We start from the raw sequence: 17,416 nt of genomic DNA, 5'->3' as shown, positions 1-17,416 counted from the left end.
CCACAGGGTCAGCATTTGACCATGCCCGCAGCTATGCCACCCGTGATGGGAGGGCAGCTTGTCCTCTAAGGCACTGGCTGGTGGCCACGTGCTGATGCAGGGGTGAGGACTTACCTTCCTGAAGACTGCCAGCCTGACAGCTGCAAGCAGCCACCGGGGCTTCTCTAATGGAGTCCTGAGACAGTCTGCAGTTGTGACAGTTGAGCCCGGAGATAGCAGGGTACGTCAGGATCCAGTGTGACAGAAGGGACAAGCCACCAACAAACCTGTAATCCTCTGATTTCTTTGTGGCTGTAGCATTTAACTCCTGCGTCTCCAAGCTGAGTTAGGCCAGTGGGGTCCCTGTCCACTGAAGGGAGGGAATGGCCACCCACCTTGAACTATTGAAGTCTGAGAGTTATCTGCCTCTTAAAAAAAACCCTGCATCTTATTTATTTGTTTATCTATTTATTATGCATGTAGGTGTGTGGGTGTTTATGCCATGGGTTTGGGCCATGATGCATGTGTGAATGTCGGAGGGCTACCTTGGGGGGTTAGTGTTGGTCCTGGGGACTTGAACTAAGTTGTCACCTTGGTGTCAGTCACCTTTACCAGCTGAGTCATCTCTTCAAGCTCCCACTTTTGCTTTTCAGCTTCTTTCCCTGGAGACCAAGAAGGGTCTTGGCCTGCCAACAACGATCACAATGATGAAAATGATGATCAGCAGGGTCTTATGTAGCTCATGCTGGCCTTAAACTCAGGACGACCCTCAACTCTTGAAACGCTTGCTGGCACCTTCCCAAATGCTAGGATCCCAGGCATGCACCACCACGTCTAGCCAGGGGGAATCTTTGACAAAGAAATCTGGTAAGGTATCTGTTGGTCTTAGTCTTTTTATGGTTCCCTATTGTCCTCGTGCTGAAGCCAAGGTCATGACCTCAGCCTGCACTGCCTTCTGACACTGCCTTGTAGCACGTCCCCAGTCCTTCCATTTAGGTTTGTCACACAGATCTCATTTTAGGGGGTGGGGAGGGCTCTAACTAGCCTTACCTCCGGACTTTTAATATGTAGGTTTTTTTTTTTTTGGGAGGGGGTGTTTGTTTTTGTTGTTGTTGTTTTGGTTGTTTGTTTTCTGGTTGGTTTGGTTTTGGTGTTTTTTGAGACAGGTTTCTCTGTGGAGCTCTAGGTGTCCTGGAACCCGCTGTGTAGATTATATGTACTTTTTATCCATTGGGCCCCAGCTTCTGCCCATACCTTGGGCTGGCCAGGTTTTCATCTTTCAGACTTCCGCTTAGTCCACCCTAGTCTGCAAAAGGAAGTCAAGGCATACTGCTTTAGGTCCATGCAACCCTTCTACCCTTCATACTTGACTCTCCATGGCAGGGGGTGGGGGATTGAGGGGGTACAGAGCCCACCTTGGTGAATTCTCACAGTATCCACAGATGGCTGACCAAACTCTAGAGATGAGGAAACCAACCCTGAAGTTGGTTTTTTTTCTTATTTTGAGTCCCAAGGGTAGAACTAGGATTTGAACCTAGCCTGTCCAAACGTCATGGGTACCAGACAGCCTCTAGGAGATGGAGGAGACTCTAGCAGCCTCATGAGGCAGACAGGGAAACTGAGGCAACTGGGCATGAACTCCCCAATGTCCTGTAGACCTGTTCTTGTCCCTCAAAAGAGACCCTCCCTCTTTTGAGCATAGCTGCTTCTCCTGATGAAAGCCCATTCTTGGTGGTACAGAGGCCCAGGAGGGAGGCCATACCTCAGCTGGGACAGGCTCCTTCCCACAGGCTGGGCTGCTACTAGGACAGAAGGCTCCTTCCAGAAATACCCAGGGCAGACTCTGAGGCCCCTCCCAACCCACTCTGCCCCCAGCCCCAAGCAGCTGCTGAGCACAATTAGCCAACAAGTGGCTGTTTTGTGGAGTTGGTGCTGATGTGTTCTGAGTGGCTCTCTGAGTGGGAAATGGGGGGAGAAGAGGCCAGCAGACAAAGCAGGGTGAGTGCATTAGGCTCTATTGCTCCGCACATGGCTGACATCACTGTTTTAAATAAGTTCTGTTTGGCCCTGGAGGAGGATAAAGGCACAAGAGGGAGAGAGCACAGGCTGCCAGACAGTGCTTGCTTGCTCTTGCTGGCTTGCACGCCGCGCGCGCACACACACACACACACACACACACACACATACACACACACACACATAAACACACACACACCATCCAGTCTAGAGTGGTAACATAATGGCCAGAGACATTGGAGCAAACTGTCCGACAGATGGGGCCGGCCCTGCTTCAACAGGAGGCTCCGGCTACAGATAAAAGTCTTCAGGTGAAATAGGATGTCTGAATTAGCCAACTATTGTTTGGTGAGAGGGTAATGCGTCTGCCTCCTCCTAATGGCTGCCCAGTTGCCAGAGAATGAAACCACTTGGATGGCACAGACATCCAAGGACAAAAATCACCCAGAGAAATGACAGAGGGGGCCCTCTACCCTGGGCTTGGACAAAGAGACCTGTCTCCTCATCCTCTTGCTCTCAGGGCTCCTGCTGCTGGTTTGGTAAGAAGTGAATGGAAGCTGCCTATGCAGAGGTGCCCCGGAGGAGGGAGACAGCAGCAGAGAGGCTGTGACATGAGGGGGACAGTCAGGACAGGAGGAGAAGCAGCTTTGTCATGGGCCTCAGATCGGCCCAACCCCCCTGATCAGCCCCCTCCCCTTCTCCCCAGGCTTTGGCTTCCCTAAAAAGAGATTTAGTTCCAGGCTGTGGCGGCACACACCTGCAATGCTAGCACACAGGAGGCAGGGGCAAAAGTTTGTTTGCCATTAGTTTGGAGGCCAGTCTGTGCCACATAGGGATCTCCACGACATCCTGCCTCAAAGAAAAGTCGAGGCTGAGCGTGTGGCCCAACCTCATCTACACAGTGAGCTCCAGGCAAGCCAAGGCTGCAGAGTGAGACCCTGTCTCAAAAACAAACAAAAAGTCCGTAAGCAAATAAACAGAAAAGGTCCATCAATCTCTCTGTCTTTGGTCCATTAGCCCACCTATCCATCCAGCCATATATCCGTATATACCCACTCATGTAGCCATATAATTTTCCCCATCTATCCATTTGTCATCCACTCCCTCATCTCCCCACTACCCATCCATTCTACCCACTCTTCCATTTCTTCATCGTTCCATGTATTCATCCATCGCTTGTCCTTGCTCTGTGGTGAGTTATCTTTCCGGATGCTTCCACTTCCCATCTTTGCTGGTGGAATGTGAAGTACCTTAAAAGCCTCTCTTCTTTAACGATGTGTTTTTATTTTACTTTATTAAAATTTAAAAACTTTTGAAGCTTATTTTGTGTGTACGAGTGGTTTCACCCATGTGTATGTCTATGTACTGTGCGTGCCTTGTGCGCTCAGAGGTCAGAAAAGGCACAGCAGATACCCTAGAACTGGAATTATGGATGGCTCTGAGTCTCCATGTGAGCACTGGGAGTTGAACCCCAGTCTTCTGCAAGAGCAATGAGTGATCTTAACTGCTGAGCTATCTCTCCAGCCCTTAACTTAAGTGTGTGTGTGTGTGTGTGTGTGTGTGTATGTACATGAGGGGGAGAGTCAGTCATATGTACACAGATACCAACAAAGGCCAGAAGAGGGCGTTGAACTCTCTGGAGCTGGAGTTACAAGCTGTTGTAAGCCACTTAACATGGGTGCAGGGAACCAAACCCCGGGTCCTCTGCAAGAGCAGCAAGCTCTCTTAACCAACTCTCAAGGCCCTTCTTGCATGCTACCTCCTGTGGTACTTCTTCAAGTTGGCTCATCCCAGATTTTTAGAACATTCAATTTAATACACATCTTTTGAGCACTGATTATGAGTCAGGCATTATCCTGAGGCGTTCTGAGGTGACCAGTTGGCTTATGGGGTACTTACAGGATGCTCAAAGAAGAGACAACAAACAGCAACAAAAAGTCCCAGAAAGAATCGCTGAGTGGTGGTAGCCTGTGTGCATGCAAAGCCACATAAACCGGCGGCATCCCCTGAGGAAGTTGGAGGGAAAAACTCCTGAAGGAACAAATGCTGTCGGGGTGGGCAGGACAAGGTGCCCTGGTCTTCTAGTTTGACTTCTTTAGCTGTGACAAAACATCAAACAACATAGAGTAGAGAAGAGTTGACTTGACTTATAGATCACTGCTCATCACTGAGGAAAGTCAAGGTGGGAACTTGAAGGCAGGCTTACTTACTGTCCCACACAACAGTCAGTACCTCAGACTAAGAAACTCACTTTACAGACATCGGTCCATGGAAGGATCCACAGACAGTATCCATGGAAGATTCTGCTTGCTGTCTGTCTGTCTCTCAGCCTGGCTTGTACTCAGCTAGCTTCCTTATACTTACTTATAGGACCGTCTGCCTAGGGATGGTGCCGCCCACAGTGGGCTGGGTCCTCCTACACTAATAATCAAAACAGTTTTCCACAGATATGATCACAGGCCAGTCCGATCTAGGCAAAACCTCAGTTGAGGCATGTTGTGCTTGTTTTTAAACTCTATTTTATTTGAGGTGTTTAGGCCTCTGCCTTCCGATCCTCCAACCCTAGGTAGGAGAGAGAAGGTTAGTGGGGAGAGGGGTACTGATCCCTTTACTTCTTTGTATGGTTAGGGTTGATGGGTTCTTTTGAGGCTATACCAGTTCTCTGTCAACAGCAAACTCAGCAAGCAAGTCTCCTCCAAGCTGCTGCATTGAAATGTTTCTCTTCATCTGTCTTCAAGCCACCCCACCATCTGTCTCTGATCTCTCCAAACTGCCACACCCTCTCCTTCTGGGCTCTCATGTTTATATCCTTGAGTCCTAGACCACGCCCCTCTGTGTGCTGCCGAGGCAGGCAGTTACTAGCTGGCAAAGACCATGCCCCACAGGAGGCAATTATCAGCAGTGGACAAACTAAAGCCCAAACTAAAATCCCACACTTGGGATTACAACAAAAACATATTTACGTAACAAACTGAAGTTTTAAAGAAGCCAGGACAATTGGAGACGGAGTTGTGAAAAGGACAAAGGCTCTGATGGGCAGATGGAGGGAAGGAGCAGTCTGGGCATCAAGACACCCCAAGGCTGAGCCCAGGGAGGCCCCTGTTCTCTAAGCTGTGATCAGAAGCTCTGGCAGCCCGGAGGTAAGTATGGCAGAGGTGCAGAAGCCTCCAGCCCCAGAGCCTGGCTGTGGGTGGCCATTGGGGTGCAGTGAAAGCGAGCTTGGAGGGAAAGTGTCTCCTTGCTTTGCACTATCAAAAACTCGGCAACAGAAGGCTTTTGCCCCCAAGAAAAAATCTTTCTTGATTTCTCCTCAAAAAAAACCAACCACCGTAGCATTTGCTGTGAGGAAAAAACCCTCTCCCCCATCCGAGGGTGAGGAACTCTGTGCAGATGTCAGGCAGAGAAGCTGACCTCAAGGAGATCAGCCTGGATAAAAGTCTTCTAAGAAAGACTTTTTAAAAGTCTGGTCTCTAGCAGTTTATTCCCAACATATTTAAGCCCAGTAAAATCTGGGGAAAAGAAGTCTCCTGGTATAATAAATCCCCAGTGCACAAGGAAGCATAATTACATGGAAATGAAACTCAGGGTGCCTGTCATTTCTTTCAAGAAGATGGGCTCTAGAGATAGAATGCCTGTGTTAGCTCAAGGGCCTCAGGCTGGCTCTGGCCTGGTCTTGGTCATCCAGACAGCTATTTGGGCTATTTGCCACCTCTGGTCCTGGTTGTGGGAGCCTGGGGGGTCCCTGGCTGTAAGATTACCAGCTACCTCCAGTCTGGATTGTAGGAGCTTGATATCAGCTGGCCCAACAGATAATGAAGATTACCAGGCTGTTAATCACTTCCAATTCTCAGCTTTCTGGATAAAAAAAAGTCCTTTTGTTTTTTTCTTTTCTTTTCTTTTTTTCCTCTCTCTCTTCCATTCTTTTCTTCCTTCCTTCCTTCTTTCCTTTCTTCTTTTTATTTTTTGTTTTACATCTTTTCCCATTGGTAAGACAGTGCTGTGAGTTTAATATTCCTGGTTTCTCTGGAGATCTGTGGGCACAAGGACTTTCGTGCTGTGCTGCCAACATGAGGGCTGTAGAGGTTGTGGATAAGGTGCCTGCTGTGCAAGCATGAGGACCTGAGTTTGGGTCTCCAGCCCCCACAGAAAAGCCAGGCAAGGTCTGTAATTCTGGGTTGGGGGGGGATGAAGGCAGGCAGACACCTGGAGTTCACTGGCTGACTACCCTAGTTGAACTAGTGAGCTCCAGGATCAGTGAGAGAGCCCGATTCAGACACTAAGGTGGACGGGACTTAGTTACTCACCCGACGTCAGCCTCTGGCCTCCTCAAGCGTGCACACCCACATGTGCAGGTGACATGCATAGAAGTCGGCTAGATCCAGGCTCACACCCATCCCCACTGACTTCGCCTTGGGAACCCATCTCAGTTCCCAGGCCTGGCCAGGATTTTTTTCCTGGTCTCTAATATCTACACTGGATACTTGGGATCTTCTCTGTTTAGTAGGCAGCCAGGTCCACGATGACTTGACATTACAACCCAGAACTTCTGGTCCTTCAGTTCTGCTTTCCACCCCTAAGGCTCAGTCTGATGTGCCCCCGTGTCTTCACTGCCCAGCCTCCTTTCTCAATCAGCATCCCACATCTGAATGTCCATTATCAGCCCTACCTCCCAGCTACAGCTCTCTGGAGAGCCCCAGTGGTCTCGCCTCACTGAGCCTCCTGCATGATGAGGGATCTCTTCTCCATCCTCCACAGGGGCCAGTGGAGGCTCTAGCCACCATCTCTGCCCACCGGAATGGCTGCATATGCTCACTGGGATACCTCCATTTCCCCCTCCATGAACAGACCCTCTGACCCTGCAGAGATAAGCAGAGTTGAGCAGAACAGGGTGGCAAGGAGAGACCAGAACCCCTGACTAACTGTGCACACTGCAGCTGGAGGTGGTAGCTCACACCTGCAATCCTAGTACTCAGGGGGCTGAGGCAGGACGATTACAAGATCCAGGCCTAAGGGGACCAGAGGGGTGTCACAAGGAACCTGTATCCCTTCCAAGCAGTAGCTAGTAGTTATGGCCCGCCTAAAGCTTTTCACAAGTGCGTGGGGTCAGGGGAGCAGGGGGCTTTCTCCTCCAGGTGCCAAGCCTGACACAGATGCTGAGGTCTAAGCTGTTTTGTCAGGTAGGCAACATGAGTTCATCCCAGATTTATGGATGAGGGTCTTGCTTGAAGTTATGCTGGCAGGAAGAGCCTGAGCCAGAAGGTAAACTCAGGTCAGAGAGGCTCGGGGTGTACCAGAAAGGCCTGGGGGCCAGTTGGTCTCCTCCTCTCACCACCCCACGAGGGAAGCAGCACACACATCTGCTGTGTATGGTGCTGGGAAGAGCCAAGGCTTTGTACACGTCAGCCAAGCACTCTGCCAGCTGAGCTACATCGCCAACACCAATTCGTTGGTGTTTTGAAACAGGGTCTCATATAACCTAGGCTAACCTTGAAATCACTGTGTAGCCCAAGCTGGCCTCGAAATTCGAATCCTCAGGAACTTTACATCCTGAGTGCTGAGTCTGATGTTAATTTTTGGCTATCACCATCAACTCTTCCTCCCTCCCCTAATTTTCTTCTCTCCCTTCCTTTCTTTTTTATGTTTTTGTTTGTTTTATTTATCTCTGGCTCTCTGTCTTTAGGATAAAGATTTTAAAATAATGAGATAACCCCTGTCCAGCAGGCCCTGGTTTTTATACAGACCTCCTACACACACACACACACACACACACACACACACACACACACACACACACAAGCATTTCTTCTTGTAGGAGGTTCCATCACTAGTACTTTTAGCATTGCCTCCCAGGATCCTGTTGAAGCACAGATGGTAGTCAGCAGGTCTGGGGGCCTGTTCTGGTGACCCCATGTCCTGGTGACCCTGTTCTTCCATGTACTTTGCTAGGAACCTAGAAACCATCAAGGCATCCTGCTCTTCCTACGGGCCAGGACTGGCGTGGGGCCATGAAAGATTCACTAGGCCATTTTAGGATGATGGAGGCTTGGGGTGGGGGGATCTTCATTCTGATTAATCCCTTTCCTAAACTAAAGGTGACTGGTCCCTTTAGTGGTGAGGCAGGGTCTGAGCTTAGGGCACACCGGAGCCAGGGTTCCACCATGAGGCTCTGGTTTCTGTGGAAGGTAGGCAAGGTTCTTACTCTGATGGCCCACTGTGGTCCTGCCCATTGGGAAGATGACAACAACAATGACAAAATGACTCTCCAAGACTCCAACTGCACCTTGGATACCACGGTGCTCTCCAAGGCTTGTCACCCCTCACCTTCCCCCTTGAACACAGATGCATAAATCAAGGGGCTTGTTGTGGAAAAACTAGAGACCTCTTGGACTTTCTCTGTGGAGTGAGTCGCCCACCAGCCTTAGTTTCCCCTTCTGAACCCCAGGTTTTTTTTTCCAGGCTTGTGCCTGAGATGTTTCTGGGCAGCAGTGGGCAAGCCCTGGGGACATCTGAGGCTGCCTGTGCAGGAGGCTCCCAGCTTGTGGCTGTGGTGATTTCTGGTGCAGGAGGGAGGCGTCACCGCTGTCCCACCCAGCCCACATGGGGCTGTTTTCATGGGACCATCGATCCAGCTAACCCAGGGAGATGTGTTACATCTCTGGGGTCAGGGGTCCTGAAACCCAGCTGGTAAACTGCCTGGGGCCTGTGTTTAAGAGCTGGGCCCCATGTTTTGGCTCCTAGAGGCTGGGGAAAACTTGCTGAAGTTTGATATGGCTCTGGGGGCCAGTGAGAGGCAAAGGGCTCCTGCCCAGGGACGGACAAATAGATCGATGGGAAACTGCCATGACCTCCTGACCTTGGAGATGGCTTCAAACCACATGGTTAACGTGGCCTAGTAAATCTGGGATGGATCTTCCTCCCCTGGGACATTGGTGACCGTGAGGACAGACAGAGGATGCCAGGCCAGATCTTCTCTATTCTGACCCTTTCTTAGGGTGGGACAAGGGAGAAGTTCTTTCCTGGTAGCTACTGTCCTCCCAGGACCTGGGGAGCCTCTTGGGGTGTGGCACATTAAGACCAGGTGACCCCAGTTCCAGCCTAGCTCTGCCTTGACTAGCCTTTTCTTTAAGCCTTGATTCCCCCACATATACCCTGACTGGCACTCTCCAGCATGCACCAGGCATCTGGTGGCTCTCAGAGATGAGTGAGCAGCAGGGGTGCCCCTGCCGTGATAAACGGACACTTTTCACGGCATTAGGGAAATGTGGGCATGCGTGGGGCCCTGGGTTCCAGCACTGCATTAAGAACAGCGCAGTGCTCCACGCCTGTAATTTCAGCATCTGGGAGAGAGAGGCAGGAAGATCAGAAGTTCAAGGTTAGGCTTCTTGCAAGATGGCTTGGTAGGTAAACATGTCAGTCTCGCAAGCCTGAGGAACTGAGTTTGACCCTCGGAACCCAGGGTAGAAAGGGAGAACCGACTCCTAGCATTGTCCTCAGACCCGCCCCCCCATCCTCTCACATACAATAATAATAAATAGCATGAAAACTTTAACTGCAGTTTAAGGGCATCCTAACTACATGGTCAGTTCAAGATCAGCCCTGTAAATTCTGTCGATAGAAAATTTACCATCATAACCAAAAAAGAAAAAAAAATTTTGAGAAAGGATCTAGTGTATCCCAGGCTGGCCTGACATTTGATGCATAGCTGAGACTGACTTTGAACTCCTGATCCTCCTGCTGCATCTTTCCAAGTGCTGGGACTACATAGACATTTTACAATAATTTTGTTTTGTGTGTGCGGGTGTTTTGCCTGCATGCATGTCTGCGCACCTCATGCAGAGATCAGAAGAGGGCTTCAGATTCCCTGGGACTGAAGTTACAGGCAGTTTCAAGTGGCCACGTGAGTGACGGGTCTCTCCAACTCCAAGTGGCTGTGGCTATTATCTCACAGATATTTTACTCTCCTGACTCTACCCTCTGGCCGTAGAAACGGAACCAATGTGGGGCTCTGAACACACACCTTCTGTAGACCTGGCGAGCCAGAACATCCAGAGGTCAGGGCCTGGGCTTGACCAGGCATCCTCAGCAGAGCCCTGCTTCTGCCTCACAGCTGGGCAGCCTCAGGAAGGTGCTTTAGCTTCTCTGTGCCTCTGTGACTATACCTGTGCCAGAGACCAGTCAATACTCTATGCCCCAGCGGCTTTGCAGGGACTTCAGATAATTTAACAGGGACACCATTATGGTGGTGTCCACATGAGTGGGGTGGAGCAGGGTGACCAGGAGACCCAACTTCCCACGACCCCAGAAAGAGGTGGCTGTAGTGTCATGAACCTTCAGGGCATTTTCTTCTTGCTTTCCTTTCTCTCTGCTTTCTTCAGAGCATCTCTTCCATTGGCAAGGTGAGCCTACCTCCACAAACAACGTCTTCCCGATGTTTCCCAGGACAGAGACAGAAAGCAGTTGAGGAGATCCCATTACAGGAATCCTGGCTCTACCTGCCTGCTGCTACATGGGACAGAGGCTACACAAAGGGGCATGTCACTGGCCATTGCGATCAAGTGACCAGATGGTGGGGGTGGGGCCTGAGGGCACCTGTGTAGCTTCTCTTGTCTTCCTCCGTAGGGGGCTCGGACTGCCCCCCCATGCAGGGTATGGCTTTGTCCCAGCTTTTCTGTCTGTTGCCCCAGAAGTCAGGGCCTTGCCTGCTGCCTGCCCTGTGGGCCAGCCCCAGCCACTGGCTTCCCAGCGATCTGACCTGAGACACACATAAAGCCTCTTTTCAGAGTCCCATGTAGGCTACCCTGGGGGAGGGGGGTACTGGGGAGGGGTATTGGGGGGGTCCTCAGAACTGCCAGACAAAGCTGCCTTGTTGGGAGGGCCTGGAGAAGCAGGGACCCCACTCTCTGGGAGACCTTTCCCCTTAGGGGCTCACCAGGGTGCACGGGGCCAGCTGCTTCAGGAGCAAGGCCATTAGCCTTACTGAGCCCTGAGCCCCAGGCACATGAGGGCGGGGCGGGGGGGGGGGCTCAGGGCCCTGGGACCCTGAGTGACAGGACTCTGAGGCTCCTGAGCTAGTGTCTGGGGACGGCTTTCCTTGGCTAGCAGAAGCATCCCTGGCTTCCTTCTCTTTGGAGTAAACCTAGAGTCTCGCCTCCCATGCCTGTGGTCTCTCTCCTGAACCATTGTTCAATTTAGCTCCTGGAGCTTTCAGCCTCTGAACATGCTGATTCCCTCCCCCGCCCCCTCCCAGACAGGGCCTCATGGAGGCCCTGGATGGCCTGGAACTCAATATGTAGACAACACAGGCAGTGGGAAAAAACAGCCGGCCCCGGGGCCCTCCGGAGCTATTTCCCAGAACTTGCCAGAACACAGAATCTATAGCATGCCACACTGGGACCACCTCCATATAGTTAAAGGGGACCCCATCTCCCAAGCTGGGTCCATTACCATGTCACACTCTCTGTTGGGGTTGCCCCTGCAGTGTGGCATCCCAGGTGATCTGTCATTATGAGTAGGGTCTGGCAGGATGACAGAGTGGAGCAGAAGTGAAAAGAAATAGACCGTGAGTGGGCCATAAACAGTCTCACCAGGGAAGGACTAATGGCCGGTGCCCTGGCAACTCTCCAGCTCGGGCAAAGGTGGGGCCAGTGGCCGGTGGCCAATGGCAAAGGCCGCCTGTTCACAGCTTTCTTATTCTTTAACTAGTGGTCTGTGGGTTCCTGTGAGCCCTTGTGTGGGAGGGGAGGGACATTAATGTCACAATTAGTCACAGTTCATGCTTGATCTCCTCTCAGGATCTGGGTGCAAGAGAGAAGGCGCGTGTGTGGCTTGCTGGCTGTGGAGAGTCAGCCATTCTCACGGGGCAGGCCACAGATTTACCCTGCTTTAAGCTGTCTGTCTGCACCTTTCAGCCTAGTCCAACCTGTAGATCCAGCACTGTACTGGGCCCATTTCACAGATGGGAAGAGTGAGTTTGGGCCAGCAAACATGCAGTTGCTCCAGTTCTGCCTAGGTCCTAACCAGGGACTCCTCACTGGTGGCTCTACCACTTGTCTGTGGCTCCTCAGAGGCGGGTAAACATGGCTTACAGGCTGGGGTGGGGGTGTGGGCAGGGGTGGGAGACGCTACCTTCATGGACCCCAGCTGCCCTCTGGATTCTAGTTACGCCTGCAGGTGTGCACCTGCCTTGGCCCTTGATCCTGCCCACTAGGCGACCACCTCCCTGAGGCTCTCTGGCCTGGGCTGACCTCACTGACCCTCCAGGTTCTCGCTCTGCAGGTACTTACAAACCTTTAGGATCTGAAAAAAAAAAAAAAAAGGCTGTTTCAAAACAAACTGAGTCCTAGCCCTTTGTTTCATATTTGGATAAACTGAGGCCCAGAATGGTTGAGGGTCCTTCCTGCGGTCATACAGTAAGCCCATGCAGCCCAGTTCAACAGCTTCCCTCTGACTTCAACAGGTGTCTGGGAGTTTGACAACCAAAGGCTGAGGTCCGCAAGTTCTGAGATGTCCCTGCCCTGTTGGGGCTGCTATCCTAGGCCCAGGGCCAGCTACTCAGTTTGCAACTGTGCGGTGGATCTTTCTTTAAGAGAGAAACAGGGTCTGAGGCCATTGGGCATGAGGAAGATGGGCCAGCCTCCCCCCAACCCGCTGTTCCGCAGAGAAGGAGGGTGCAGTCCCTACCACGTGGGGAGGTGCCGATATTAGGAAGTGGCTAGGGACAGTGGATGGCACTGGCTTGGCAATCTAAAGAGTGGCATTCTCTCTCCCTCTCTTTTTCTCTCTCTCCCTTTCCTTCTTCCTTTCCCCCTTCCTCACCCCCTCCCTTCTTCCCTCCTGTCTATATAGCCCTGGCTGTCCTGTGCCTCAATATGCAGACCAGGCTGGATATGAACTCACAAAGATCTGCCTGCCTCTGCCTCTCCAGTGCTAGGATTAAAGGCATGGGCTTTTTGATCCTGCTGAGTGGGGAGAAAGCTAGCCTCAGTTTCCCTGGCTGTGGTTGGAAGGGTGAGTCTGAATCATCTCTGAAGCTTTGTACCTGGAGGGCCTGGGTGGATGCCAGCACGCAGAGAGGCCACTGTGGCTTTAAAAGTGCCGGGACCACCCCAGTCACAGCGGTGAGGCGCTGAGCCGAGCCTGCTGGCGCACAGGCCACCTGCAGAGCCCTCCACAGCTGGGAAGATTAGTCTCTTCCACTAGACAACACCCATTACCCTGTTCCAATAGCCATCACTTCCGCTAGGAGAGCTTCAGATGAGATATCGATTGCTCTGACCCCAGGCGAGCCCTTTCCCCAGCCTGAGAGGCCTGCAGAGCAGCTCTGTGCCCGGCCACTCCAGCCTCAAGGCCCTGGGGCCTGCTGCCCAGAGCTGCGCAGAGCAAGCTGGGTCCTGGGTGGAGCTGATTGGCTGTGCTGGTGGACTGGCCTGTGCTGGTCAGGCTCTGTGCTGTTCTCTCTCCCTCGCTTCCTTCTTCTCTCTTTTCTCTTTCATTCCTCCTTCCTACTCTCTCTCTCTTTTCTTTCTTCTGTTTAATTGTTCCTTATCTCTTACCTTCCATCCTTTCTTTCTTTCCTTCTTCCCTCCTTCTCTTTTTCTACCATTTTCCTCTCTCACCCTCCCTCATTTCTCTCCCTCCCTCCCTTCCTTCCTTCCCTTCTTTCCTCCCTCCTCTCTCTCTTTCCCCCTTCCTCCTTTTCAGTCTCAGGCTGGCTTCAAACTTGCTGTGCAGCCAAAATGGCCTTGAAGTCTTGATCCCCCTGCCTCCACCTTCCCAGTGCTAGAGTCAGCAATGCGCACCTGTTTGTGCCGGGCTAGGGTAGAATCCAGGATGTGCTAGGCAAGCCCTGTAGGGTGAGCAAGAGCTCAGGCCTCCATGTGCTCCACGGGCCTCCATGGGTTTTTGGTCTGCTGTTGGAGGCCTTGGCCAACAGGGAGGGAAGACAGCCTGGTGCCATTCCTTGGGTGGCAGAGGAAGTGAGGAATCTCGCCTTTTAGAGTATCACAAACACACCAACCAGGCCTGCCTAGGGTTAGTGGTTCCTGATTTTAATTACACGGCTTCCAGTCAAAATCCAGGCACTGACCCTGAGGACAGGATGTTCCGGATCATGGCCCTCGGAACCATTAGGCTCTTGAGGACCGGACTGTTTGCCTCTCATTGCTTGCCTGCCCCATCCCTGCACAGGGCTGGCATGTGCCCCACATGTGAATGACCACCCAAATTCATTTTCTAGTACAGCTGAGGAGAGCAGAGGTGGGCATGGTCCCCTTCTTTTCTTCCTCCATCCCTCTCTCCCTCCCTCCGTCCCTTCCTTCCTTCACCCAGCCCAGCACATTAATCCACTAATTCACAGAGCCCTGCAGCCGTATTTGATAAGCGAGAGACCCTGCCGTGGGAATGCTGGGCTCTGCTCGCTGTCCCACCTGCCCCGGGGGCCCCTCTGCACTTTTGAAAGGAAAAAAAGCATTTTCCTTTTATTCTCTTTCTTTAATCAGTTGGGTTCAAAAATAGTTCATGGCACCAGGGAGCCCACGGGGACCTGGAAAGGTCCTGGGTGCAGATTCCACAGCTGTCCCATCCTATGCTGTGGCTGAACACACACATCACACATACACATGTGCATACACAGTCATGAGTGTACACACAAGCATAAACACACACCACACATAACCACACACACCACACACATGTATTATATATATATACACATGTATATATATATGCATACAGTCCACGTGTGCAGATACGTGAATGCTTGTATGCTCATATAGTTACATGTGTGTTATGTGTGTTACATACGTGTTATGTGAACATGTGTGTTTGTGTACATGTTTGCACATATTAGGTACATACAGGTGAGTGCATGCTAGACCTGAACAGAAACATGTGCCATTTTCTGGCTGACATAGTGTTGTTTGGTGGTTCCCAGGAGTATGGGGGCTGGAGGAGGAGTCTGATTATTGTCTCAGATGCACATGCCCAGGTATAGATCCTGAGGGTCTGTGTGGCTCCTCCTCTTCCTGTGTGATTCCTCTTCTTGCCTAACTTCCTCCTTTTCCTATGTGACTCTTCCTTTTCCTTTGTTACCTCAGCCAACGCTTTCTCTTTCTGAACTTCAGTTCTTCGTGGGTTCAGCTGAGTGGTGCTTTTATTCCAGACCCTGGAGGCAAAGGTGGACAGGACTCTTCAAGTTAAAGGCGAGCTAGGTCTACAGAGTAAGTTCAAGGCAGTCAGGACTTCAAAGAGAAACCCTGTTTCAAAATGAACAAAGCCAGGTGTGGTAGCGTTTGGCTTTAATTCCAGCAATCAGGAAGCAGAGGCAGGGGCCTCACTGAGAGTCTGAGGCCAGCCAGGCAGCTACAGAGTGAGACCTAAATCAAAAATCAATACATGAATTCAAAGTAAAAGACTGGAGAGATGGCTCCGTGGTTAAGAGCATGTACTGCTCTTCAAGAGGACCCAAGTTTAGTTCTTGTCTGGTGAATTACAACCACCTGTCACTCCAGGTGACCTGGCACCTCTGACTTCAGGCATCTGTACTCATGTGCACATGCAAACACACACATATCACACATACATATGTGCACACGCACTCATGAGTGTACACACAAGCATACACATCACACACACACACAATTGAAAATAAGGTAAATCTTTTAAACATAAAATGAAACTGGATGTGGTGGCACATGCCTTTAATCCTAGCACTAGGGAGGCAGAGGCAGGTGGATCTGTGAGTTCAAGGCCAGCTTGGTCTACAAAAGTGAGTCCAGGAGTAATAATTTTTTTTTGTTTTGTTTTTCAAGACAGGGTTTCTCTGTGTAGCCTTGGCTGTCCTGGACTCTCTTTGTAGACCAGGCTGGCCTCAAACTCACAGAGATCCACCTGCCTCTGCCTCCCTAGTGCTGGGATTATAGGTGTGCACCACAGTGCCCAGCTTAGAGCCAATAAATTTAACAGAAGATATGTGAGACTTGCACTCTGAAAAGGTTGAAGTATTAAAGAGAGTTTAAAAACATAAATGAAGAATACCATGTTCATGGATTGGGAAACATACAAAGATGGCAGCTGTCCCCAGATGGACCCACTGTTTGAATGCAATGCCAACCAAAATCTCACTACAGCTTTTGAAGAAATTGCTCGTATATTTTTAACATATATAGGGAAAGGCTAAGGATATGGACTAATAAAAAAAAAATCTTGACAAGTAAGAATGAGGTTGGAGCTGTATGCTTTCTGACCTCAGGCTTCACCATAAAACTACAAAAACTCAAGAGTGTTTTTGTCAAGGATGGCAACATAAATCAGTAAAGAAAAACAGAATCCAAAAATGGACCCATGGCCAGGGTATTGATTACTTTTTGGTTTTGATTTTTGAGACAGAGCTTTTCTGGCTGTCCTTGAACTTGGTCTGTAGATCAGGCTGGCCCTGAACTCCAACATTTGTCTGCCTTTGCCTCCAGGAGCACTGGGATTACAGGTGTCTGCCACACCTTCCTGCTGATTGATTTCTGACAGAGGTGGTTTGACAGCTTTTGCTGTGTTGCAGGCTGGCCTTGAATTTAAGATTGTACCAAGCCTGCCTCCCAAGTCCTGAGTTTATAGAGCCGTGCCACCATGTTTGGAAAGGGCAGATTTTATTTTTAATTAATTCGTTTGTTGTTATGTATGTGTTCCTGCTTGTCTGTATATGTTCTGGGGGGGAGGGGCTGGGTACGTAGCTCAGTGGTACAGTTCAGTGTGTAGGAGATCCTAAATTTAATGCCCAGCCACCTTAGAAATGTCTCTATCTTTTAAGTAAATAACTGCAAAAAAATTATAAAAATAGAATAAATGTGATGGAAAAAGGAAGAGGGGAAAAGTAAGCATCGTTTGTGAGTGGGTGATGGGTCAACTTAGCACCTAAACATACAAGGACAGGAGTGAGCTGGGCTCTGGTCCCTGGTGAGCAGTCTTTGGCAAGTCCTTCTCTGCCTTGTAGTTGCAAGGTAGAGATGAGAGTATCTAGCTCACGCTGCTGTGGCAACGCAGTGTTGAGCGACCCGGCTGTTCCTGGATTGCAGGCCTGGACCAGCTCACCTCGCTGGGGGCTTGTAGAGGTGATGCATGGCGGTGACGGGAGCGCTCACTATTAATGTGGGCATCTGCAACCAAACAAGTTTGAAAGGAACCCTAGTGGATGAAGGCAGCAGTGTGGAGGTTCCCGAGGTCCAGAACCAGGCTGGCCTCAGGGCAGCTGGTGTTTGAGATGGCTTGGTGGGTAAAGGCACCCACTGCAGAGCCCGATGGGCTGAGTTTGATCAACCCCTGCAGGTTGTCTTCTGACCTCCACAAGCACCCTGCAACAATTAAATGCGAAACTTTAAACAAGCAAAAACTCCCTCGCAGGATGAGGAGACACCAGGGTGACTGCTGGTCT

The sequence above is a fragment of the Meriones unguiculatus genome, chromosome 8 (genome assembly GCF_030254825.1).
Source record: "Meriones unguiculatus strain TT.TT164.6M chromosome 8, Bangor_MerUng_6.1, whole genome shotgun sequence".
NCBI classification, from domain to species: domain Eukaryota; kingdom Metazoa; phylum Chordata; class Mammalia; order Rodentia; family Muridae; genus Meriones; species Meriones unguiculatus.
The sequence above is the reverse complement of the archived record's forward strand: the minus strand, read 5'-3'. Positions refer to the sequence as shown.